This window comes from Pseudophryne corroboree, chromosome 4 (genome assembly GCF_028390025.1).
Source record: "Pseudophryne corroboree isolate aPseCor3 chromosome 4, aPseCor3.hap2, whole genome shotgun sequence".
Taxonomy (NCBI): domain Eukaryota; kingdom Metazoa; phylum Chordata; class Amphibia; order Anura; family Myobatrachidae; genus Pseudophryne; species Pseudophryne corroboree.
In genome coordinates this window covers 830,373,653-830,399,021 of record NC_086447.1, presented here as the reverse complement: position 1 = coordinate 830,399,021, position 25,369 = coordinate 830,373,653, and the positions used below count along the sequence as shown (strand labels likewise).

Genomic DNA, 25,369 nt, shown 5'->3' with positions numbered 1-25,369 from the left:
AGCCACATAGTAATGCAAATAAGATGTATTTTCATAAACAAAAGGCGCCCAACGCTAGCAGAGCTGCCAGCTGACTCATGCCAGGCATCTCCTGCAGAACTAGCGGCGGTGCTAGGGGGCACCAGCCAAAACCTTGCCTAGGGCATCATATTGGTTGAGGCCGGCTCTGGGTCTGGGACTCCGGGTCGACAACAAAAAGGTTGACACACCTTAGGTCGACACCAATTGGTTGACACATCTTAGGTCGACATGGGCAAAAGGTCGACATGGACAAAAGGTCGACATGGAAAAAGGTCAACATGAGTTTTTAATGTTATTTTGGTGTCGTTTTCTTCGTAGAGTGACCGGGAACCCCAATTAGTGCCCCGCGTCCCCTCGCATGGCTCGCTTCTCTCGCCATGCTTCAGGCATGGTGCCTTTGCTCCGCTACCGCCTCGCTCGGCACAGATTACCATTCCAATCGTAGTCCACGTGGATCGTTAAGTATGAAAAGGTTCCAAATAAGAAAAAAATAGTGAAAAACTCATGTCGACCTTTTTCCATGTCGACCTAGTTCCTGTTGACCTTTTGTCCACGTCGACCTAAGGTGTGTCGACCAATTGGCGTCGGCCTAAGGTGTGTCGACCTTTTTGTTGTCGACCTGGAGTCCGGATACCCTCTGGATAGTTAAAATCTCCCATCACTACTACTGTATGTCACCTACTCCTGCTGCTCTTTCAATGTGCTTCAGTATCAATTCCTCGGCAGATACATTAATACCAGGTGGCCTGTAGCATACCCCCAATACTAACTTTTTTATTCCCTTTTCGTCACATGCAATTTCTAACCACAGCGTCTCGACCGTATCTACAGTCTCCTCCTGCAAATCTTCCTGTATATCAGGTTTTAAAAATGGTTTTACGTAAAGGCACACCCCACCACCCCCTTTATTTAGTATGTCTCTCCTAAACAACGTATAGCTTTCTAGGTTGACTGTCCAGTCATGAGATTCGTCCCACCAAGTCTCAGTAATGCCTATAATATCATACTGTTTGCTTGCTGCAAGTATTTCTAGTTCGCCCTTTTTACCAGTAAGGCTTCTAGCGTTCACATACATACAACTAAGATAAGTATTTCCCTTTGCGTTAGGGTCATCTTTCCCCTTGTGTAGCAACGATGACCTGTAATCGACATTAGTTAGTGCTTTGGTAAAACCTCTTTTAGTACCCATGTTGATACCTTTACCGGCTGCTCTTACCCTCCCCCCAACTTCTCCCCCATTTCTTTTACTACCACCATCCCCACTATTCTCACTGCATGCCCCATAGTTTCTAGCTAAACCCTCCCCCCAGGCTCCTAGTTAAAAATCTCCTCCAACCTTCTAACCATCCTTCCCCCCCAGCACCGCTGCCCCCTCCTCATTCAGGTGCATTCCATCACGACAAAAAAGATGGCGCCTGACTGAGTCTCTAAGCCACACATTTACCTCCATAATCTCCCTCTGCCTCCCTGGATTAGCGCGTGGCACGGGTAATAATTCTGAGAATATTACCTTAGATGTCCTTGCCTAATTCCCTATAGTCTTTCTTAAGGACATTCCACCTTTCCGCTGACTTTGTCATTGGTGCTGTCAGAGAAATTTGGACCCCTTATACTGGGACTGAATGTCTATAGGGTTAAAACGCTTGATGTATCAATATATTCCTTGTTTGCAGTAAAACATATATTCTGAACCATGTATAAGAAGTGTTCTGTTCTCATCTGCACCTGCTTTCTGTTAATTGTGCTTTATGTGCATGACCTACTGATAAGGGCCCCTTTCTGTAATTAAGGGACTTAGAGTGGTGTATAGTGCTTTATTACTAACTCGTGGCCCCTAAGTGACTGCCCGGGGCCGTTCCTGGCTCATAATTATGAATAAGTATTGTATTTGGATGACAGTAATAAAGACGAACTATGTCCCATGTCACGTAAGCCATTTCTGATGTAATGTGTATTTTATGCTATATAAACAGTGATGACTGTAACACAAATTGTCTCACTGAGCCTGCGTGCTCTGTTGACACCCATCTGGGCCTAGATGCACAATAAACCATATATGCTTTTTCTTCTGATCCTGGCGTATCTCCTTGATTGATTGCTATTACATTTGATGTTTTCTGCCCGGTCGGACAAACCCACTTCGCATACGGGACAACAAGACTGCTGAGTCCTCTGCCGCAGAAACTAAACAGCGCTGTAAGGTGAGAAACTTTTCATACCTTCTATTTTCTGCGGCATAAGCAAAACAGCACGTCTGTCCCGTGTGTGCAGTGCTCGCTCCGAAAAGAACCTCGTTTCTGAGGTAAGGACTAGACGAAAAAGCATATTTTTCTGTGTTATTTTAAATGCGTGAATAATACTTCTTTTCAAACTAACACCTAACACCATTTTTTCCAGTAATTATTACCATTTCTATTTTTCCTGCAACATTTAAGCTTGTGGATAATATTGTTTCTTTATCAGGTCTTAACCTTCTTTTATTTACCACAAATATAAAGGGTATACATTGTATAACATACAGTTGTGTTACGCAGCATTGAAGGCTGGTACTGTATAGGGTTAAACTGATGCAATAATTGATTACAAGTTTTTTCTGCTGCAATGTATGTATGTAAGAGATGAATGACACTAAGTGTATGTGTGTAAACTGAACTCTGTACCCGTGTCAGGGACGGAGAAAAAGGTAAAAGCTTCACATATCAGCCTTTATAACGCAGGGAAAAGAAATAGATTGTATGACTTTCTTGCCCAAGATATGATGAAGGTATAAGGAAAATTGTGAGACCATCTCTCATGGCAGGTATTGTAGGTACTTGATAGAAAATAGATCTGTGTGACTACTTTTCTGGTTAGGTAACATATAACAGCCTGGGGAGAGAAAGGTTTAGCACTCTCGTCAGACGTGACGCTTGTGGGTATACTTTACTGTATTGAAAATAATTGATTCATCTCCTTGCAAGTGGCAGGAGACTCCATTCGCTTGTGAGAGCCGGTTTTTGAGGTAAAATTGTGTACACTAGAGGAAGGCAAATGGGGCAGAATCAGTCCACAAAGAGGGAGATCCCTCTGAGTGCACCGGCCAGTATTATGAAATTCAAGCATGGTGTTTTGGCTGTGAAATTCTTGAGAAAATGGAATAAGAAAACACAGAATTATCTAACCTTTCCTCTTACAGGTACCTTTAATGCAAATGTTTTGAATAATTTAGGAAATAAGTTGATATGTTATAATGAATGTAAATCTTATTGTTTGTGGGTAGCTGATGCACTTTTTATTGTCACCTCCAATACAAAACCCTCCGCCTTATGCGGGAAAAAAATATAGACTTAATAACAGACAGTAAAGGAAATTAGAGAAAGGGAGGAGGCATTATACCCCCACTTGCATCAATTATCAAAAACCCACAGAGTTAAGGGACACTGGCAATAGACACTTCCCTGATCATTGCCTCTGCACCTTGCTCTATAAATAGAGCAGAGGGTGAACGGTCCGTAGAAAGTTGCTGCTGCCGTTTCTTCCCTTTCTGATAACACTACACTACAGGAAACTTTAGTTCATGTTCAGTCTCCAGACTCTTCTGGTGCAGGGACACTGGACTACGTTGTAACACATTTAGGCAGAGGTAGAGGTCAACGCATGATACCACAGACCTTAACCCCTGCAGATCCTGGTATGTTGCATCCGACCCTATACCCGGTCAGGCTTATCACAGCCCCTCCGGCTGGGGGGCCGGCTGTTACATACTCCATGCATGTTCCCTGGACGGCATCAGATCTTAGAGCCTTAGCAGAGAAGATGCCCGACTCTAGAAAAGATCCCAGGACAGTGTGGGATAATTTAGTTCTAACTAAAAATATTCACCAGCCCACATATAGAGATGTTTTGCAATTACTACTTGCTGTATTTAAACCCAATGATTATACGTCCCTGATGCAGCAATTAAAATAGGATGCTACTGCTGATGAGCCTAATAGTGATCAGCTAGTTGCCAAATGGTTAGAACTAGAAACAGCATTTAACAAAACATTCCCTGCCACTATTAATTGGACCAAAATAATGGGAATTGCCCAAGACCAAAAGGAATCGGTTGCAGATTATACTGCCAAATTCTTCAAAATTATAAAATCTCACAGTGACATCCCCGATACACAAGGAAAACCAGATCTAGCCCCTTTGTTAATCACTTCATATGTAGAAGGATTGAAAAGACCCATACAGTCCAGACTCAAAAACTCAGTCCCCTGATTGGAAAACTAAAACCCTTTGCTAGTATTATTGAGTGGAGCAGACACCACGAGGCCAATTTAGTTGAAAAGGATATAAACAGGCAGAAGTTAATAAATGTACAAGATCGAAACCGCTGAGCAGACGGCTCAGCCAGTTCACAAGACACTCTCCAGTGGGAGGGGGCCCACTCCCCGGAGAGCTATAGTGTGCTACAACTGCAAAGAAAAAAGACACTTGTCACATGATTGTAAAAGAAAACCACTGTGCAGTGGAGACTTAAATCATCTGACAATTCGGGATTGTCAGGAGGTCAAGCCTCCAGTATAACCAGTACTGGCTACAGATAATGAGAAATTTAATAATAAATAATAAGCCAATTTCTAGCTTAATAGACACCGGAGCCTCTGTTTTATTAATAGCAGGTAGTCAGGATTTTCCTACCTCTGACAAAACTGTCACTGCAGTAGGAATCTCAAATAGTCCCCGTTGAAATGCAGAGCCCTTGACTGTCACGTTATGTCCTCTCACAAACACGCTTTCTCTATCGTCCTAAGTGGATGCTGGGGACTCCGTAAGGACCATGGGGAATAGCGGCTCTGCAGGAGACTGGGCACAAAAGTAAAGCTTTAGAACTATCTGGTGTGCACTGGCTCCTCCCCCTATGACCCTCCTCCAAGCCTCAGTTAAGATTTTGTGCCCGAACGAGAAGGGTGCACACTAGGTGGCTCTCCTGAGCTGCTTAGTGAAAAGTTTAGTTTTAGGTTTTTTATTTTCAGTGAGACCTGCTGGCAACAGGCTCACTGCATCGAGGGACTAAGGGGAGAAGAAGCGAACTCACCTGCGTGCAGAGTGGATTGGGCTTCTTAGGCTACTGGACATTAGCTCCAGAGGGACGATCACAGGCCCAGCCATGGATGGGTCCCAGAGCCGCGCCGCCGGCCCCCTTACAGAGCCAGAAGACAGAAGAGGTCCGGAAAATCAGCGGCAGAAGACGTCCTGTCTTCAACAAGGTAGCGCACAGCACTGCAGCTGTGCGCCATTGCTCTCAGCACACTTCACACTCCGGTCACTGAGGGTGCAGGGCGCTGGCGCCCTGAGACGCAATAAAAACACCTTGGATGGCAAAAAATGCATCACATATAGCTCCTGGGCTATATGGATGCATTTAACCCCTGCCAGAATACATAGAAAAACGGGAGATAAGGCCGCCGATAAGGGGGCGGAACCTATCTCCTCAGCACACTGGCGCCATTTTCCCTCACAGCTCCGTTGGAGGGAAGCTCCCTGGCTCTTCCCTGCAGTCACTACACTACAGAAAGGGTTAAAAAAGAGAGGGGGGGCACTAATTACGCGCAGTATTAAAGATACAGCAGCTATAAGGGGAAAAACCCTTATATAAGGTTATCCCTGTATATATATAGCGCTCTGGTGTGTGCTGGCAAACTCTCCCTCTGTCTCCCCAAAGGGCTAGTGGGGTCCTGTCCTCTATCAGAGCATTCCCTGTGTGTGTGCTGTATGTCGGTACGTTTGTGTCGACATGTATGAGGAGGAAAATGATGTGGAGACGGAGCAAATTGCCTGTAATAGTGATGTCACCCCCTAGGGGGTCGACACCTGAGTGGATGAACTGTTGGAAGGAATTACGTGACAGTGTCAGCTCTGTATAAAAGACAGTGGTTGACATGAGACAGCCGGCTACTCAGCTTGTGCCTGTCCAGACGTCTCATAGGCCGTCAGGGGCTCTAAAGCGCCCGTTACCTCAGATGGCAGATATAGACGCCGACACGGATACTGACTCCAGTGTCGACGGTGAAGAGACAAATGTGACTTCCAGTAGGGCCACACGTTACATGATGGAGGCAATGAAAAATGTTTTACACATTTCTGATAATACGAGTACCACCAAAAAGGGGTATTATGTTCGGTGAGGAAAAACTACCTGTAGTTTTCCTGAATCTGAGAAATTAAATGAGGTGTGTGATGATGCGTGGGTTTCCCCCGATAACAACTGATAATTTCTAAAATGTTATTGGCATTATATCCTTTCCCGCCAGAGGTTAGGGTGCGTTGGGAAACACCCCCTAGGGTGGATAAAGCGCTCACACGCTTGTAAGGGCTCTACCCTCTCCTGAGATGGCCGCCCTTAAGGATCCTGCTGATAGAAAGCAGGAGGGTATCCTAAAATGTATTTACACACATACTGGTGTTATACTGCGACCAGCAATCGCCTCAGCCTGGATGGGCAGTGCTGGGTTGGCGTGGTCGGATTCCCTGACTGAAAATATTGATACCCTAGATAGGGACAGTATATTTTTGCCTATAGAGCATTTAAAAGATGCATTTCTATATATGCGTGATGCACAGCTGAATATTTGCCGACTGGCATCAAGTCTAAGTGCGTTGTCCATTTCTACCAGTAGAGGGTTATGGACACGACAGTGGTCAGGTGATGCGGATTCCAAACGGCATTTGGAAGTATTGCCTTATTAAAGGGAGGAGTTATTTGGGGTCGGTCTTTCAGACCTGGTGGCCATGGCAACAGCTGGGAAATCCACGTTTGTACTAGAGATGAGCGGGTTCGGTTCCTCGGAATCCGAACCCGCCCGAACTTCAGCTTTTTTTACACGGATCCGAGCGACTCGGATCTTCCCGCCTTGCTCGGTTAACCCGAGCGCGCCCGAACGTCATCATGACGCTGTCGGATTCTCGCGAGGCTCGGATTCTATCGCGAGACTCGGATTCTATATAAGGAGCCGCGCGTCGCCGCCATTTTCACACGTGCATTGAGATTGATAGGGAGAGGACGTGGCTGGCGTCCTCTCCATTTAGATTAGAAGAGAGAGAGTGAGATTGAGACAGAGACACTTGATTTACTGGAGCTTAGGAGTACTAGAGAGTGCAGAGTTTACTAGTGACTGACCACTGACCAGTGACCACCAGTGCAGTTTTATTTAATATAATCCGTTCTCTGCCTGAAAAAAACGATACACAGTGACTCAGTCACATACCATATCTGTGCTCAGCCCAGTGTGCTGCATCATCTATGTATAATATCTGACTGTGCTCACACAGCTTAATTGTGGGGGAGACTGGGGAGCAGTTATAGGTTATAGCAGGAGCCAGGAGTACATATTATTAAAATTAAACAGTGCACACTTTTGCTGCAGGAGTGCCACTGCCAGTGTGACTGACCAGTGACCTGACCACACTGACCACCAGTATAGTATACTATATTGTGATTGCCTGAAAAAGTTAAACACTCGTCGTGTGACTTGTGTGGTGTTTTTTTATTCTATAAAAAACTCATTCTGCTGACAGACAGTGTCCAGCAGGTCCGTCATTATATAATATATACCTGTCCGGCTGCAGTAGTGATATATATATATTTTTTATATCATTATTTATCATCCAGTCGCAGCAGACACAGTACGGTAGTTCACGGCTGTAGCTACCTCTGTGTCGGCACTCGGCAGTCCATCCATAATTGTATACCACCTACCCGTGGTTTTTTTTTTCTTTCTTCTTTATACATACTACATCTCATTATCATCCAGTCTATATTAGCAGCAGACACAGTACAGTACGGTAGTCCACGGCTGTAGCTACCTCTGTGTCGGCACTCGGCAGTCCATCCATAATTGTATACCACCTACCCGTGGTTTTTTTTTTCTTCTTTATACATACTACATCTCATTATCATCCAGTCTATATTAGCAGCAGACACAGTACAGTACGGTAGTCCACGGCTGTAGCTACCTCTGTGTCGGCACTCGGCAGTCCATCCATAATTGTATACCACCTACCCGTGGTTTTTTTTTCTTTCTTCTTTATACATACTACATCTCATTATCAACCAGTCTATATTAGCAGCAGACACAGTACAGTACGGTAGTCCACGGCTGTAGCTACCTCTGTGTCGGCACTCGGCAGTCCGTCCATAATTGTATACCACCTACCCGCGGTTTTTTTTTCTTTCTTCTTTATACATACTACATCTCATTATCATCCAGTCTATATTAGCAGCAGACACAGTACAGTACGGTAGTCCACGGCTGTAGCTACCTCTGTGTCGGCACTCGGCAGTCCATCCATAATTGTATACCACCTACCCGTGGTTTTTTTTTCTTTCTTCTTTATACATACTACATCTCATTATCATCCAGTCTATATTAGCAGCAGACACAGTACAGTACGGTAGTCCACGGCTGTAGCTACCTCTGTGTCGGCACTCGGCAGTCCGTCCATAATTGTATACCACCTACCCGTGTTTTTTTTTTCTTTCTTCTTTATACATACATACTACATCTCATTATCAACCAGTCTATATTAGCAGCAGACACAGTACAGTACGGTAGTCCACGGCTGTAGCTACCTCTGTGTCGGCACTCGGCAGTCCATCCATAATTGTATACCACCTACCCGTGGTTTTTTTTTTCTTCTTTATACATACTACATCTCATTATCATCCAGTCTATATTAGCAGCAGACACAGTACAGTACGGTAGTCCACGGCTGTAGCTACCTCTGTGTCGGCACTCCATCCATAATTGTATACCACCTACCCGTGGTTTTTTTTTCTTTCTTCTTTATACATACTACATCTCATTATCATCCAGTCTATATTAGCAGCAGAGACAGTACAGTACGGTAGTCCACGGCTGTAGCTACCTCTGTGTCGGCACTCGGCAGTCCGTCCATAATTGTATACCACCTACCCGTGGTTTTTTTTTCTTTCTTCTTTATACATACATACTACATCTCTTTATCAACCAGTCTATATTAGCAGCAGACACAGTACGGTAGTCCACGGCTGTAGCTACCTCTGTGTCGGCACTCGGCAGTCCGTCCATAATTGTATACCACCTACCCGTGGTTTTTTTTTTTTCTTCTTTATACATACATACTACATCTCTTTATCAACCAGTCTATATTAGCAGCAGACACAGTACAGTACGGTAGTCCACGGCTGTAGCTACCTCTGTGTCGGCACTCGGCAGTCCATCCATAATTGTATACTAGTATCCATCCATCTCCATTGTTTACCTGAGGTGCCTTTTAGTTGTGCCTATTAAAATATGGAGAACAAAAATGTTGAGGTTCCAAAATTAGGGAAAGATCAAGATCCACTTCCACCTCGTGCTGAAGCTGCTGCCACTAGTCATGGCCGAGACGATGAAATGCCAGCAACGTCGTCTGCCAAGGCCGATGCCCAATGTCATAGTACAGAGCATGTCAAATCCAAAACACCAAATATCAGTAAAAAAAGGACTCCAAAACCTAAAATAAAATTGTCGGAGGAGAAGCGTAAACTTGCCAATATGCCATTTACCACACGGAGTGGCAAGGAACGGCTGAGGCCCTGGCCTATGTTCATGGCTAGTGGTTCAGCTTCACATGAGGATGGAAGCACTCAGCCTCTCGCTAGAAAAATGAAAAGACTCAAGCTGGAAAAAGCACAGCAAAGAACTGTGCGTTCTTCGAAATCCCAAATCCACAAGGAGAGTCCAATTGTGTCGGTTGCGATGCCTGACCTTCCCAACACTGGACGTGAAGAGCATGCGCCTTCCACCATTTGCACGCCCCCTGCAAGTGCTGGAAGGAGCACCCGCAGTCCAGTTCCTGATAGTCAGATTGAAGATGTCAGTGTTGAAGTACACCAGGATGAGGAGGATATGGGTGTTGCTGGCGCTGGGGAGGAAATTGACCAGGAGGATTCTGATGGTGAGGTGGTTTGTTTAAGTCAGGCACCCGGGGAGACACCTGTTGTCCGTGGGAGGAATATGGCCGTTGACATGCCTGGTGAAAATACCAAAAAAATCAGCTCTTCGGTGTGGAAGTATTTCACCAGAAATGCGGACAACATTTGTCAAGCCGTGTGTTCCCTTTGTCAAGCTGTAATAAGTAGGGGTAAGGACGTTAACCACCTCGGAACATCCTCCCTTATACGTCACCTGCAGCGCATTCATAATAAGTCAGTGACAAGTTCAAAAACTTTGGCCGACAGCGGAAGCAGTCCACTGACCAGTAAATCCCTTCCTCTTGTAACCAAGCTCACGCAAACCACCCCACCAACTCCCTCAGTGTCAATTTCCTCCTTCCCCAGGAATGCCAATAGCCCTGCAGGCCATGTCACTGGCAATTCTGATGATTCCTCTCCTGCCTGGGATTCCTCCGATGCATCCTTGCGTGTAACGCCTACTGCTGCTGGCGCTGCTGTTGTTGCTGCTGGGAGTCGATGGTCATCCCAGAGGGGAAGTCGTAAGACCACTTTTACTACTTCCACCAAGCAATTGACTGTCCAACAGTCCTTTGCGAGGAAGATGAAATATCACAGCAGTCATCCTACTGCAAAGCGGATAACTGAGGCCTTGGCATCCTGGGTGGTGAGAAACGTGGTTCCGGTATCCATCATTACTGCAGAGCCAACTAGAGACTTGTTGGAGGTACTGTGTCCCCGGTACCAAATACCATCTAGGTTCCATTTCTCTAGGCAGGCGATACCGAAAATGTACACAGACCTCAGAAAAAGAGTCACCAGTGTCCTAAAAAATTCAGCTGTACCCAATGTCCACTTAACCACGGACATGTGGACAAGTGGAGCAGGGCAGGGTCAGGACTATATGACTGTGACAGCCCACTGGGTAGATGTATGGACTCCCGCCGCAAGAACAGCAGCGGCGGCACCAGTAGCAGCATCTCGCAAACGCCAACTCTTTCCTAGGCAGGCTACGCTTTGTATCACCGGTTTCCAGAATACGCACACAGCTGAAAACCTCTTACGGCAACTGAGGAAGATCATCGCGGAATGGCTTACCCCAATTGGACTCTCCTGTGGATTTGTGGTATCGGACAACACCAGCAATATTGTGTGTGCGTTAAATATGGGCAAATTCCAGCACGTCCCATGTTTTGCACATACCTTGAATTTGGTGGTGCAGAATTTTTAAAAAAACGACAGGGGCGTGCAAGAGATGCTGTCGGTGGCCAGAAGAATTGCGGGACACTTTCGGCGTACAGGCACCACGTACAGAAGACTGGAGCACCACCAAAAACTACTGAACCTGCCCTGCCATCATCTGAAGCAAGAAGTGGTAACGAGGTGGAATTCAACCCTCTATATGCTTCAGAGGTTGGAGGAGCAGCAAAAGGCCATTCAAGCCTATACAATTGAGCACGATATAGGAGGTGGAATGCACCTGTCTCAAGCGCAGTGGAGAATGATTTCAACGTTGTGCAAGGTTCTGATGCCCTTTGAACTTGCCACACGTGAAGTCAGTTCAGACACTGCCAGCCTGAGTCAGGTCATTCCCCTCATCAGGCTTTTGCAGAAGAAGCTGGAGACATTGAAGGAGGAGCTAACACGGAGCGATTCCGCTAGGCATGTGGGACTTGTGGATGGAGCCCTTAATTCGCTTAACAAGGATTCACGGGTGGTCAATCTGTTGAAATCAGAGCACTACATTTTGGCCACCATGCTCGATCCTAGATTTAAAGCCTACCTTGGATCTCTCTTTCCGGCAGACACAAGTCTGCTGGGGTTGAAAGACCTGCTGGTGAGAAAATTGTCAAGTCAAGCGGAACGCGACCTGTCAACATCTCCTCCTTCACATTCTCCCGCAACTGGGGGTGCGAGGAAAAGGCTCAGAATTCCGAGCCCACCCGCTGGCGGTGATGCAGGGCAGTCTGGAGCGACTGCTGATGCTGACATCTGGTCCGGACTGAAGGACCTGACAACGATTACGGACATGTCGTCTACTGTCACTGCATATGATTCTCTCAACATTGAAAGAATGGTGGAGGATTATATGAGTGACCGCATCCAAGTAGGCACGTCACACAGTCCGTACTTATACTGGCAGGAAAAAGAGGCAATTTGGAGGCCCTTGCACAAACTGGCTTTATTCTACCTAAGTTGCCCTCCCACAAGTGTGTACTCCGAAAGAGTGTTTAGTGCCGCCGCTCACCTTGTCAGCAATCGGCGTACGAGGTTACATCCAGAAAATGTGGAGAAGATGATGTTCATTAAAATGAATTATAATCAATTCCTCCGCGGAGACATTGACCAGCAGCAATTGCCTCCACAAAGTACACAGGGAGCTGAGATGGTGGATTCCAGTGGGGACGAATTGATAATCTGTGAGGAGGGGGATGTACACGGTGATATATCGGAGGATGATGATGAGGTGGACATCTTGCCTCTGTAGAGCCAGTTTGTGCAAGGAGAGATTAATTGCTTCTTTTTTGGGGGGGGTCCAAACCAACCCGTCATATCAGTCACAGTCGTGTGGCAGACCCTGTCACTGAAATGATGGGTTGGTTAAAGTGTGCATGTCCTGTTTTGTTTATACAACATAAGGGTGGGTGGGAGGGCCCAAGGACAATTCCATCTTGCACCTCTTTTTTCTTTTATTTTTCTTTGCGTCATGTGCTGTTTGGGGAGGGTTTTTTGGAAGGGCCATCCTGCGTGACACTGCAGTGCCACTCCTAGATGGGCCCGGTGTTTGTGTCGGCCACTAGGGTCGCTTATCTTGCTCACACAGTCAGCTACCTCATTGCGCCTCTTTTTTTCTTTGCGTCATGTGCTGTTTAGGGAGAGTTTTTTGGAAGGGACATCCTGCGTGACACTGCAGTGCCACTCCTAGATGGGCCCGGTGTTTGTGTCGGCCACTAGGGTCGCTTATCTTACTCACACAGTCAGCTACCTCATTGCGCCTCTTTTTTTCTTTGCGTCATGTGCTGTTTGGGGAGGGTTTTTTGGAAGGGACATCCTGCGTGACACTGCAGTGCCACTCCTAGATGGGCCCGGTGTTTGTGTCGGCCACTAGGGTCGCTTATCTTACTCACACAGCTACCTCATTGCGCCTCTTTTTTTCTTTGCGTCATGTGCTGTTTGGGGAGGGTTTTTTGGAAGGGACATCCTGCGTGACACTGCAGTGCCACTCCTAGATGGGCCCGGTGTTTGTGTCGGCCACTAGGGTCGCTCATCTTACTCACACAGCGACCTCGGTGCAAATTTTAGGACTAAAAATAATATTGTGAGGTGTGAGGTATTCAGAATAGACTGAAAATGAGTGGAAATTATGGTTTTTGAGGTTAATAATACTTTGGGATCAAAATGACCCCCAAATTCTATGATTTAAGCTGTTTTTTAGGGTTATTTGAAAAAAACACCCGAATCCAAAACACACCCGAATCCGACAAAAAAAATTCGGTGAGGTTTTGCCAAAACGCGGTCGAACCCAAAACACGGCCGCGGAACCGAACCCAAAACCAAAACACAAAACCCGAAACATTTCCGGCGCTCATCTCTAGTTTGTACCCCAGGTCGCCTCTCAACATAAGAAGACGCCGTATTATCAGGCGCAGTCTTTTTGTGGACAAGCGGGCAAAAGGTTCCTCATTTCTGCCCCGTGACAGAGGGAGAGGAAAAAGGCTGCAGAAATCAGCCAGTTCCCAGGAACAGAAACCCTTTCCCGCCTCTGCCAAGCCCTCAGTATGACGCTGGGGCTTTACAAGCAGAATCAGGCACGGTGGGGGGCCCGTCTCAGTGAATTTCAGCGCGCAGTGGGCTCACTCGCAAGTAGACCCCTGGATCCTTCAGGTGATATCTCAGGGGTACAAATTGGAATTCGAGACGTCTCCCCCTCGCCGTTTCCTAAAGTCGGCTTTACCGATGTCTCCTTCTGACAGGGAGACAGTTTTGGAAGCCATTCACAAGCTGTATTCCCAGCAGGTGATAATCAAGGTACCCCTCCTGCAACAGGGAACGGGGTATTATTCCAAACTGTTGTGGTACCGAAGCCGGACGGCTCGGTGAGACCGATTCTAAATCTAAAATCTTTGAACACTTACATACAGAGGTTCAAATTCAAGATTGAGTCACTCAGAGCAGTGATTGCGAACCTGGAAGAAGGGGACTACATGATGTCTCGGGACATCGAGGATGCTTACCTTCATGTCCAAATTTACCCTTCTCACCAAGGGTACCTCAGATTTATGGTACAGAACTGTCACTATCAGTTCAGACGCTGCCGTATGGATGGTCCACGGCACCCCGGGTCTTTACCAAGGTAATGGCCGAAATGATGATATTCCTTCGAAGGAAGGGAATTTTAGTTATACCTTACTTGGACGATTCGCTGATAAGGGTAAGATCCAGGGAACAGTTGGAGGTCGGTGTAGCACTATCTCAGGTAGTGTTGCGGCAGCACGATTGGATTCTCAATATTCCAAAATCGCAGCTGGTTCTGACGACTCGTCTTCTGTTCCTAGGGATGATCCTGGACACAGTCCAGAAAAAGGTGTTTCTCCCGGAGGAGAAAGCCAGGGAGTTATCCGAGCTAGTCAGGAACCTCCTAAAACCGAGCCAAGTCTCAGTGCATCAATGCACAAGGGTTCTGGGTAAAATGGTGGCTTCCTACGAAGCAATCCCATTCGGCAGATTCCACGCAAGAACTTTCCAGTGGGACCTGCTGGACAAATGGTCCGGGTCGCATCTTCAGATGCATCAGCGGATAACCCTGTCACCAAGAACAAGGGTGTCCCTCCTGTGTTGGTTGCAGAGTGCTCATCTTCTAGAGGGCCGCAGATTCGGCATTCAGGACTGGGTCCTGGTGACCATGGATGCCAGCCTGCGAGGCTGGGGAGCAGTCACACAGGGAAGGAATTTCCAGGGCTTATGGTCAAGCCTGGAGACATCACTTCACATAAATATCCTGAAGCTAAGGGCCATTTACAATGCTCTAAGCTTAGCAAGACCTCTGCTTCAAGGTCAGCCGGTGTTGATCCAGTCGGACAACATCACGGCAGTCACCCACGTAAACAGACAGGGTGGCACAAGAAGCAGAAGGGCAATGGCAGAAGCTGCAAGGATTCTTCGCTGGGCGGAAAATCATGTGATAGCACTGTCAGAAGTTCCGGGAGTGGACAACTGGGAAGCAGACTTCCTCAGCAGACACGACCTCCACCCGGGAGAGTGGGGACTTCACCCAGAAGTCTTCCACATGATTATAAACCGTTGGGAAAAACTCGACAGGTATTGCGCCAGGTCAAGGGACCCTCAGGCAATAGCTGTAGACGCTCTGGTAACACCGTGGGTGTACCAGTCAGTGTATGTGTTCCCTCATCTGCCTCTCATACCCAAGGTACTGAGATTGATAAGATGGAGAGGAGTAAGCACTATATTCGTGGCTCCGGATTGGCCAAGAAGGACTTGGTAACCGGAACTTCAAGAGATGCTCACGGAGGATCCGTGGCCTCTACCTCTAAGAAGGGACCTGCTCCAGCAAGGACCCTGTCTGTTCCAAGACTTACCGCGGCTGCGTTTGACGGCATGGCGGTTGAACGCCGGATCCTGAAGGAAAAAAGGCATTCCGGATGAAGTCATCCCTATCCTGATCAAAGCCAGGAAGGATGTAACCGCAAAACATTATCGCCGCATTTGGCGAAAATATGTTGCGTGGTGCGAGGCCAGTAAGGCCCGACGGAGGAAATTCAACTGGGTCGATTCCTACATTTCCTGCAAACAGGAGTGTCTATGGGCCTGAAATTGGGGTCCATTAAGGTTCAAATTTCGGCCCTGTCAATTTTCTTCCAAAAAGAACTAGCTTCAGTCCCTGAAGTTCAGACGTTGTAAAAGGGGTACTGCATATACAGCCTCCTTTTGTGCCTCCAGTGGCACCTTTAGATCTCAATGTAGTTTTTGGGTTCCAAAAGTCACATTGGTTTGAACCACTTAAATCTGTGGAGTTAAAATATCTCACATGGAAAGTGGTCATGCTGTTGGCCCTGGCCTGGGCCAGGCGCGTGTCAGAATTGGCGGCCTTATCCTGTAAAAGCCCTTATCTGATTTTCCATTCGGACAGGGCGGAATTGAGGACTCGTCCTCAGTTTCTCCCTAAGGTGGTTTCAGCGTTTCACCTGAACCAACCTATTGTGGTGCCTGCGGCTACTAGGGACTTGGAGGACTCCAAGTTGCTAGACGTTATCAGGGCCCTGAAAATATATGTTTCCAGGACGGCTGGAGTCAGAAAATCTGACTCGCTGTTTATCCTGTATGCACCCAACAAGCTGGGTGCTCCTGCTTCTAAGCAGACTATTGCTCGTTGGATTTGTAGTACAATTCAGCTTGCACATTCTGTGGCAGGCCTGCCACAGCCAAAAATCTGTAAATGCCCACTCCACAAGGAAGGTGGGCTCATCTTGGGCGGCTGCCCGAGGGGTCTCGGCTTTTCAACTTTGCCGAGCAGCTACTTGGTCAGGAGCAAATACGTTTGTAAAATTCTACAAAATTGATACCCTGGCTGAGGAGGACCTGGAGTTCTCTCATTTGGTGCTGCAGAGTCATCCGCACTCTCCCGCCCGTTTGGGAGCTTTGGTATAATCCCCATGGTCCTTACGGAGTCCCCAGCATCCACTTAGGACGTTAGAGAAAATAAGAATTTACTTACCGATAATTCTATTTCTCGTAGTCCGTAGTGGATGCTGGGCGACCATCCCAAGTGCGGATTGTCTGCAATACTGGTACATAGTTATTGTTACCAAAAAATCGGGTTATTGCTGTAGTGAGCCATCTTTTCTAGAGGCTCCTCTGTTATCATGCTGTTAACTGGGTTTAGATCACGAGTTGTACGGTGTGATTGGTGTGGCTGGTATGAGTCTTACCCGGGATTCAAAATCCTTCCTTATTGTGTACGCTCGTCCGGGCACAGTATCCTAACTGAGGCTTGGAGGAGGGTCATAGGGGGAGGAGCCAGTGCACACCAGGTAGTTCTAAAGCTTTACTTTTGTGCCCAGTCTCCTGCGGAGCTGCTATTCCCCATGGTCCTTACGGAGTCCCCAGCATCCACTACGGACTACGAGAAATAGAATTATCGGTACGTAAATTCTTATTTTTTGTTGTTGTCCACTAGTGCCCCTGTCAGTTTGCTTAGTTGCGATCTCCTCGCAAAACTTAGATGTTATATCAGCTGCTCATCTGCTGGATTCTTTCTGCATGTTCCAGAGCAATACGCTGACACTGTACAAGATGCCCTGTCCTGTGGCAGTATGATGACAACAGGCTTATGCCTGTCTCACAGGCACTGCCAGGCTGGCTTTCAGAAATCCCTGACCAATTGTGGACAAAAGAGTCATTGACACCATCATCAGCGCTAGGCATTCCACATTATAACAAGCTTTTTCCCTATTTTGTCATAAGGTAATGGGACATTCTGCAGGTGTGTTAACTAAACGGCATAAAAATAAACAACGCCCTGTGGCATACTACAGTGCGGTCTTGGACCCAGTTGCCAGAGCCTTGCCGGTATGTTTGCGAGCAGAAGCTGCTGCCGCAATCTTAGTTCACAAATCTGCAGATATTGTCCTGAATCCTGTATGTGCCTCATGTGGTAGCTACTTTACTTACTTGCAAGCAGACACAGCATTTAACCACTTCACGGCTCACTAAGCGGGAACTGACTTTGCTAGCACCCAGTAATCTCATTATCCAGCGCTGCAATACATTGAATCTCGCCACCCTTCTGCTTGTAAGGGATGAGTCTTTTCAGACTCAGAGGGAGGAGGGGAAGCTGGGGGCACACAAGACACAGAGCCCTGGCCTCACTGATGAACCCATCCCGCATGCAGATTTAACACTGTTCGTGGATGGAAGCTGCTTACGACGAGAAGACGGCAGCCTCGGGTCTGCATATGCTGTGTGTACACAGACTGAAATGCTGGAAGCCAGACCCCTCACAGCCTTTCACTCAACTCAAAGTGCTGAGCTTGTAGCATTGACCAGAGCTTGCAAAATAGCAAAGGGTAAAATTGTAAACTGACACTGTTGCAAACATTTATACTGACTCGCGCTATGCGTTTGGGGTCGTGCAAGATTTTGGAAGTTTGTGGAAAATGAGAAATTTCATTACATCTAATGAAGCACCTATAGCGCATGCGGACAAGGTGCGAGAGCTTTTAGAAGCAGTAATGGAACCTGAACAAATTGCTGTCATAAAGTGCCAGGCCCACACTTCTGGCAGAGATGAGGTGTCAAAAGGAAATGCCAGAGTGGATTGAATAGCAAAGTCCACGGCTATGTTAAAAGAACAAGTGTATGTAATGTCTGAAATATGTATACCTGATACACAAGCATTAATTTCTATGCAATTAACCTCCAGTCCACAGGAAATCTCCACCTGGGAGCGGGAAGGATGCCAGCCAGATGCTGATGGTTTGTGGCGCAATAGAGAAGGCAAGCCAGTGGCCCCCAGATCACTTTTACCTGCATTGGCTCAGATCACGCATGGCCTGACCCATGCATCTAAAACTGCAATGACTAATTTAGTCAGGACCTACTGGTATGCCCCTGGATTCTCTGCATTGGCTTCTAAATTTTGTCAAGGCTGTCTAATTTGTCTCCAAAACAATCCAGGTAGAAAAGTGCCTACAATATCAACACACCTTCCCGCCACAGAGGGACCATTTCAGGTGGTAAAAATTGATTACATTCAGTTCCCAAAGGTAAGACAATTGCAGTATGTTTTGACTTTAACTGTTTAGCAGGTGGGTGGAGCATTGCTTGTAGCCACAGCAACAGCTAGTATAACAGCCAAGAAGATAGTGCAGGACTTAGTCTGCAGGTATGGACTTCCCCAGGTTATCTCTTCTGACCAAGGTACGCATTTTACCGGAAGGGTTTTCAGGGAAATATGTGAAATGATGGGCATAAAGCAGTAATTACATGTGCCTTACCACCCCCAGTCAAGTGCAAAAATTGAACGATTAAATCAAACTGTGAAAAATAAATTGCAAAAATGTACCAAGCAAACTGGACTCTTGTGGCCTGAGGCTTTGCCTCTTGTTTTGCATACTATCCGAACCACACCCACGGGGCCATTACGTCTTTCCCCGTATGAAATTTTATTTGGAAAGTTGCCTAATCTTATGATGGTCCCAGCGCCAGACCTCTCTACCGCCCAAGATGTGACTGTTAAATATTTGATTAATATGAGCAGACAGATCAAAACAATTCACGATGCTGTCATTTCTCAACAACCAAGCAGTCCTGCGGCCTGCCATGATCTGATGCCTGGTGACTTTGTGATGATAAACTTTTTACGTTGCAGTTCTTTGTCCGAGCGGTGGGAAGGACCATTCCAGGTGCTGTTAACGACTCCAACAGCGGCGAGAGTCGGCAAAAGATCAACCTGAGTACACGCATCACACTGCAAAAGAGGTCCGATCAGACCCGCCCCGGAGTGAACCCGAGGACATCCTGCAGACCACCTCACCTGTGTTGCTCACAGGACCGTGACCACCAGAAAGGATACAATAAAGCCCCTGGTGAGTTGCCACCTAAGCCGGAAAGAAGCAGAGCTTCTCTACCCGTGAAGAGAATGAAGATACTTTGGATCCTGTTCTCTGTCTTAACTCCTGTTATGCTGGAGACTCACATCACTGACTATGGACATGAAATAAAAGGAAAGAATGCTATACTTGCCATTCATAAGGCCATTGCAAGAGTTAACAATGAGACTGACTGTTGGGTGTGTACACATTTGCCAATGAATGCTGAATCAGGGATACCCTTAATAGCCATTCAGGTAACTTGGGAAGAAGCCATGAGATTTGATTGGGTACACTGGGAAGATAATTTTTCCAGAACCAATTATAGTGCCAGAATTAGACCTCAGAGAAGAATAAACTCCCCTCTTAGCAATAGTATCCAGAGTGGGACAGCCTGCCATTTGTGTGGTTCATAATGATTTAGCTCAAGGAGCACTAGATGATGGTGGGACAAGGTCCATGCGTATAGACAACAGACAGAAGATGGGGAAAGATATACATTTAGGGATATTTATGGTAATGTCAATAACTCCATGTTTAGAACTTGGGAAGAACGAGTGGACATTCATGACCGGAAGCCTTATAGTACATCAGGTAACATCACTCACTTCTTCCTCAGGTAGGGGTAGGAATTTTGTCAGAAAGACTAGGAGCGTACACTCATTATATGGATAAAATAATAAATGAAACTAGCCATGCCATACGAGAAATGAATGAAGAGTTGGCTCAAGTGCGTAAAGTGGTGCTACAAAATAGGTTCGCATTAGACCAAGTGCTGGCATCAGAGGGAGGAACATGTGCCTTGATAGGACAGGAGTGTTGCACTTACATTGCAGACAATTTAGATATAGTGGAAGGACACAGAGAAGTGGAAAAGATGCAGGAAGGAATAAGGAAGATAGGAGGAGAAGGAAGTTATCCGTTTGGATTCTTAGGTAGAGGTATATCAGCACTGATAGCCGGATTGTTGCAGTATGTAGTAATTGGAGGATTGGTATTATTACTTTTTACCTGTGTTTGAAATGTTTGCCAATGATCGTTAGTAAGGGGTGTCAGAGTAGTTCCAAATCTGCAATGGGTCCACTTCCCTCTGCTCTTCCACCCCCTGTGTACGTTCCGATGTCCAGAGGGGTGATGCCCCCTAGTCAACATTTTCTGCCGTTGGAGCCTGAAATACCTTCTGTTAATACCTTTCAGATCCTTCGAGCAAGTGGCATAGGTGACCAAAGGGCCATTTATGAAAAAGTGGATAGTTGTGTGTGACAAAGGGAATTTGTCAGAGGGAGGAATTGTCAGAGAAATTTGGACCCCTTATACTGGGACTGAATGTCTATAGGGTTAAAACGCTTGATGTATCAATATATTCCTTGTTTGCAGTAAAACATATATTCTGAACCATGTATAAGAAGTGTTCTGTTCTCATCTGCACCTGCTTTCTGTTAATTGTGCTTTATGTGCATGACCTACTGATAAAGGCCCCTTTCTGTAATTAAGGGACTTAGAGTGGTGTATAGTGCTTTATTACTAACTTGTGGCCCCTAAGTGACTGCCCGGGGCCGTTCCTGGCTCATAATTATGAATAAGTATTGTATTTGGATGACAGTAATAAAGACGAACTATGTCCCATGTCACGTAAGCCATTTCTGATGTAATGTGTATTTTATGCTATATAAACCGTGATGACTGTAACACAAATTGTCTCACTGAGCCTGCGTGCTCTGTTGACACCCATCTGGGCCTAGATGCACAATAAACCATATATGCTTTTTCTTCTGATCCTGGCGTATCTCCTTGATTGATTGCTATTACAGTGCCAACATGCACCAAGACCGCCGGGTCTTTCCCAACCCCTCCCAACAATCTATCTACCCAGTCCGCGATGTGCCGCACCCGAGCACCCGGGACACAACAGACTGTACGGCGATCACGGTCCCGGTAGCAGATTGCCCTATCTGCCTTCCTGATGATAGAGTCCCCTACCACCACAATCTGACTAGGTAACTCACTATCTTTTGTCCCAACTGCGCCAGAGGGGCCGCACCTTTGGATGCTAGAGGAAACAGTCCCCTCCGGCACCAACATTTCCTCAATATCATCCTCGTCCAGTCGTGCAAATTTATTCGGATGTGATAGTCCGGAGATGTCGAGCCACCACTTCTTTTTCTTCCCTCTAACTGTGACCCAGCTAGCTCCCTGATTTTCCTCTTCTACCAGTGACCCTTCCCGCAGCTCCTCCACCGTTCTATCTAGTTCTTGCTCGAGATTGTGAATCTCCCTCAGTCGCGTAACGGTTTGCTCTAGATCCGTTACCAGAGCTTCCAGGGCAACCGTACGCACACACCTCGTGCAGATGTAATCACACTGGGACAGTTGCTCCAGGTGTGCGTACATCTTGCACGACATGCACTGAGTGATGTCCCCAATCACAGCCCCACCCATAGTGTTTGTGAAGTCTAACTCCCTGTTACTCTCAACAGAAAAGGAATAAAGAATAAGGGATAAAGAATAAAGAAGAAGCAAAACAATTTGGAGAAACACTCACTTATACAATAATTAAGTTGGGTTTATACTTATCTATCTTTGTGTGGTCCTTGATCCTTCGCTTTTATGCAGCCGAAATCCCTAGATCCTCCAGTTGCAGCAGTTGTAATGGCAGCAGTTTCCGTCCCCTTCTGTCCTCTCCTCGGATGACTGCAGCAGCCGACTTCCTCGTCCCCTTGTGCAGCTCGGTAGAGGGTTCTGACCCCACAGGCAGGTTGTGGTGAAACACAATATGCAGCAGCGTCCCTAAAGATATCTAGTACACACACAAAAACACAGAAACAAAACAGAACTGAACAGGCCAAACACACCAAAAAACTCTGCGCCTCACACACACACTCTCAAAAGTCACCCCCTTGCTCACACCCTAGTTACAACCCTTCACACACACACACACACACACACACACACACACACACACACACACACACACACACACACAGTAATATCAGCCCCTTTGTCACACTCTACTCTCAATCCTCTCTAACACACACACACACAATCTCGGCCCCTCAGTCACACACTACACTATAGAGATGGCTACTGACTCGCTGTCTCAACACAGTGACGCGAATCATCAGGAAGTGTGAATGATTCGAGTCACTCACAGTGTAATGGGTCGAGACAGCTGCAGTAGCCTCTCTCAGCCAGAGGGAGGAGACTCAGTGTGTTCTGAGTCGTTCAGTCAGTGTGCTGTGTGTAGTGTACACCAGTGTCATCTGTCACTCACACACACTGACTGCAGTGCCGAATCCATTCTGGGGCTGGGGTGGTGGTGGGAGGTACTGTGCAGTTCCCGGCGCCCGCTCATTCCCCGCAAAAGTGCCGCTGCCCGCTACCACACTAACCCTCCGGGAGCCGGGGCACTGACAAAGGTGCTGCTGCTAGGCGTGCAATGCATCTATGCAGGCTGGGGATCACACACATTCCGGGGCTCTCTAGTCCAGCCACCCCGAGCAGCAGCGATGCTATTACAGCGCTCGGCGGGGATGTCAGGAGCAGCAAGTTCACATATATAAGATGGGACCTCACCGCCGGACGAGTGTATCAGTGCGTGCCGTGGATCAGTTTCTGACAGCAGCAGCGGCGGCGCCACACTCAGGGGCATGCACTATCACCTGGCTCTGCTGTAATTGGCCAGCAGCAATACTGGGTGACACCTAGTGGGAGGGACGAGGGAGGCAGGGAGGAGCAGTCACGACTCACCAGTCATCATAGAGTCAGTGAGACCTGAGACGTGCTGCGCTGCTTTGCATGACTCACTGTTTCATTCATCCTGATTCCTGAGTCTGCCAGTGAGTCGAGACAGTTGTACACTGTGTAGACTCAGTAACTCAGTGGATGGATCTGATTCATGCAGCATAAGACAAACCACAAATAATGAAGCCCTGTACACACTGCTCTCAGCTCACTCAGTGCTCACTGTTCCTAGTCAATGTGATTGTGGCACACTGCATACCCCTGCCTGGAGGCTAATAGTGTATAAAATAATAAATCCAAGCCCACATAAAAAAAAGAAAAAAAAAATATATAAAATCATCTAATTAGCATACTATGCAAAGCAAAATAGCAAGGTTTTTCAGTCACACTGTGAACTGCAAACAACCTCGCTACTTTGCTTAGCCAATTGCGTTTCAGTAGACAGGCGCCGGAATCCTGACTGTCAGCACCCGAACATAAGAATGCTGGGGCTGGTTAGCTGGGGGGGGGGGGTTAGGTTAGTCAGTAAAAAAATAAGAATTTACTTACCGATAATTCTATTTCTCGTAGTCCGTAGTGGATGCTGGGAACTCCGTAAGGACCATGGGGAATAGCGGCTCCGCAGGAGACTGGGCACAAAAGTAAAAGCTTTAGGACTACCTGGTGTGCACTGGCTCCTCCCCCTATGACCCTCCTCCAAGCCTCAGTTAGGATACTGTGCCCGGACGAGCGTACACAATAAGGAAGGATATTGAATCCCGGGTAAGACTCATACCAGCCACACCAATCACACCGTACAACCTGTGATCTGAACCCAGTTAACAGCATGATAACAGAGGAGCCTCTGAAAAGATGGCTCACAACAATAATAACCCGATTTTTGTAACAATAACTATGTACAAGTATTGCAGACAATCCGCACTTGGGATGGGCGCCCAGCATCCACTACGGACTACGAGAAATAGAATTATCGGTAAGTAAATTCTTATTTTCTCTGACGTCCTAGTGGATGCTGGGAACTCCGTAAGGACCATGGGGATTATACCAAAGCTCCCAAACGGGCGGGAGAGTGCGGATGACTCTGCAGCACCGAATGAGAGAACTCCAGGTCCTCCTCAGCCAGGGTATCAAATTTGTAGAATTTAGCAAACGTGTTTGCCCCTGACCAAGTAGCTGCTCGGCAAAGTTGTAAAGCCGAGACCCCTCGGGCAGCCGCCCAAGATGAGCCCACTTTCCTTGTGGAATGGGCTTTTACAGATTTTGGCTGTGGCAGGCCTGCCACAGAATGTGCAAGCTGAATTGTACTACAAATCCAACGAGCAATAGTCTGCTTAGAAGCAGGTGCACCCAGCTTGTTGGGTGCATACAGGATAAACAGCGAGTCAGATTTTCTGACTCCCGCCGTCCTGGAAACATATATTTTCAGGGCCCTGACTACATCCAGCAACTTGGAGTCTTCCAAGTCCCTAGTAGCTGCAGGTACCACAATAGGCTGGTTCAAGTGAAATGCTGAAACCACCTTAGGGAGAAATTGAGGACGAGTCCTCAATTCTGCCCTGTCCATATGAAAAATTAGGTAAGGGCTTTTATAGGATAAAGCCGCCAATTCTGATACACGCCTGGCTGAAGCCAGGGCTAACAGCATTACCACTTTCCATGTGAGAAATTTTAAGTCCACAGTGGAGAGTGGTTCAAACCAATGTGATTTTAGGAATCCCAAAACTACATTGAGATCCCAAGGTGCCACTGGAGGCACAAAAGGAGGTTGTATATGCAGTACCCCCTTGACAAACGTCTGCCAGTTCTTTTTGGAAGAAAATCGACAGGGCCGAAATTTGAACCTTAATGGACCCTAATTTTAAGCCCATAGACAGTCCTGTTTGCAGGAAATGCAGGAAACGACCCAGTTGAAATTCCTCTGTAGGGGCCTTCCTGGCCTCGCACCACGCAACATATTTACGCCAAATACGGTGATAATGTTGTACGGTTACATCCTTCCTGGCTTTGATCAGGGTAGGGATGACTTCATCCGGAATGCCTTTTTGCTTCAGGATCC

At 46.9% G+C, this 25,369-nt stretch overlaps 1 long non-coding RNA gene across 1 annotated transcript; it reads left to right on the top strand.

Annotated features, from left to right (window-relative positions):
- The first annotated feature begins 2,732 nt into the window (after positions 1-2,732).
- On the top strand, positions 2,733-21,348 carry LOC134911814 (uncharacterized). Its single transcript, XR_010176863.1, has 2 exons — positions 2,733-2,821; positions 19,353-21,348. It is a non-coding gene; the product is annotated as an uncharacterized LOC134911814 (long non-coding RNA).
- Positions 21,349-25,369: the final 4,021 nt, after the last annotated feature.